Source organism: Muntiacus reevesi, chromosome 4 (assembly GCF_963930625.1).
Source record: "Muntiacus reevesi chromosome 4, mMunRee1.1, whole genome shotgun sequence".
Classification (NCBI taxonomy): Eukaryota; Metazoa; Chordata; class Mammalia; order Artiodactyla; family Cervidae; genus Muntiacus; species Muntiacus reevesi.
This window is the reverse complement of record NC_089252.1, coordinates 136,802,920-136,805,251: the sequence shown is the minus strand read 5'-3', so window position 1 is coordinate 136,805,251 and position 2,332 is coordinate 136,802,920. Positions and strand designations below refer to the sequence as shown.

Sequence of the window (2,332 nt, the reverse complement as noted above, 5' to 3'; positions counted from 1 at the left end):
ATCATAACATTGTGCACTGCTGAGTTGTTAACATTATTTATATCACTATAATCCTCTCTTCATTGAGTGGTTATTCAACAAAAATTAAGAAGAAATATATGGAGCGATAAGGAAAGGTAGTATTAGAAAATTAAAGCAATTGTATTCATTGTAGGGAGTCAGAATATAGCATGTAAGCTCTTTTAATTAATAGACTTTATTTTAAGAACAGGGGCTCAATTCCTGAGTTGGTAAGACCCTCTGGAGAAGGGAATGGATACCCACTTCAGTATTCTTGCCTAGAGAATTCTGCGGACAGAGGAGCCTGGCAGGCTGCAGTCCACAGGGTCACAGAGAGTCAGACATACTAAGCAGCTAATACTTTCACTTTACATTGACAGAAAAATGAGCGTATAGTACAGAATTCTCAAGAATCCCTCACACACACATACAGCTTCCTCTACTATTCATACACTGCTTTGGTATATGTGTTATAATTAATGGACCAGTACTGATGATCATTGGGCTTCCCTGGTGGCTCAGAGGTTAAAGTGTCTGCCTCCAATGCGGAAGACCCAGGTTCGATCCCTGGGTCGGGAAGATCCCCTGGAGAAGGAAATGGTAACACACTCCAGTATTCTTGCCTGGAGAATCTGGAGGAGCCTGGTGGGCTACAGTCCACGGAGTCGCAAAGAGTCGGACACGACTGAGCAACTTCATTTTCATTTTCACTGATGATCATTGCTAACTGAAGTCCATAGTTTACGCTTTGTGTTAGACAGTCCTGTGGGTGAAGGAAGAGGGTAAAATGTGTAATGTCAAGTATCTGCCATTACAATATCATAAGAATGGTTTTCCTATGCTAAAATACCCCCATATTTCACTTATTTCTTTCCCTATCACCCAAACCTCTGACAATCACTTCTATGTATATTTTCTTTATAATTTTGTCTTTTAGAATGTCAAATAGTTGGAATCATGCAATAGTCAGCCTGTTCACACTGGCTTCTTTCACTTAGCAATATTCATCTAAGTTTTCTCCATGCGTTTCTGTTGCTTAATAGCTCACTCATTTCTTTTTTGTCACCAATTAATATTTCATTGTAGGCATATACCATAGTTTTTTCATTCATTTACCTATGAAATGACATTTTGGTTGCTTCTCATTTGAGGTAATTGTGAGTAAAGCTGCTATAAACATTTATGTACAAACTTTTATATGGACATCAACTTGTAACTCATAAGGATAAATACGTAGGAGAATGATTGCTGTGTAATATGTTAAGATTATGTTTAGATTTGAAAGGAACTGCCAAACTGTTTTCCATAGTGGCTGGACAATTTGCATTCCTACCAGCAGTGCTTGAAACCTTCCATTACTCTGTATCCTTACCAGCAATGGCTATTGTGATATTTTGAATTTTAGCCATTTTAATACATGATTATTAAATTGTTGCTTTAATTTGCAGATCCCTTATGACATGATGCTGAATGTCTTCATATGCTTAGTTGCTATCTGTGTATCTTCTTCAGCGAGATATTGCCTCACATCTTTTCCCCATTCTTAAACTGGATTGTTTGTTTTTTTAATGTTGAGTTTTAAGAGTTTTTCCTATTATTTTAGAGGTAAGCCCTTTATCAGATATGTGTTTTGCAAATATTTTTTCTCAATCTGTTGCTCGTATTTTATTTTTCTGAATTGTGCCTTTTATAGAGAAGAAGTTTTTAATTTTAATACAGTCTAACATACATTTTTTTTCCTTTCAGGATTATACTTACAATGTTGTATCTAAAAACTCAAGTTCACCTAAATTTTCTCCTTTTGTTTTCTAGAAGTTTCATAGTTTTTGTTTTCCGTTTGGGTTCCTGATCCTTTTGGATTTAATTTTTGTTAAAGTTTAAAATGTGTCTAGATTCTTTTTTTTTTTCTTTAATGTGAATTTCCAATTATTCTGGCTCATTTGTTGAAAAAAGTTGTTCTTTCTTCATCTAATTGCTTCATTCCAATGTCAAAGATCAGTTGACTATATTTGTGTGGGTATATTTCTAGTCTCTCTTTTCTCTTCTGCTGATCTATTTGTTCATTCTTCTCCAGTGACTTGATGTTTTGAAGGTGTTTAGTTGTTAAGTGGTGTCCAACTCTTTGCAACCCCAATGGACTCCTCCAGGCTCCTCTGTCCATAGTATTTTTCAGGCAAGAATACCAGAATGGGTTGCCATTTCCTTCTCCAGGGGATCTTCCCAACCCAGGGATCAAGCCCACATTATCTGCATTGCAGGCAGGTTCTTTACTGCTGAGCCATCAGGGAAGCCCACTGTCCTGATTATTATGGCTTTAAAGTAAGTCTTTATG

General features: G+C 36.4%; 1 non-coding gene across 1 annotated transcript; it reads left to right on the top strand.

Moving 5' to 3' along the window:
- The first annotated feature begins 507 nt into the window (after positions 1–507).
- TRNAW-CCA (transfer RNA tryptophan (anticodon CCA)) lies at positions 508–579 on the top strand. The gene has a single exon. It is a non-coding gene; the product is annotated as a tRNA-Trp (tRNA).
- Positions 580–2,332: the final 1,753 nt, after the last annotated feature.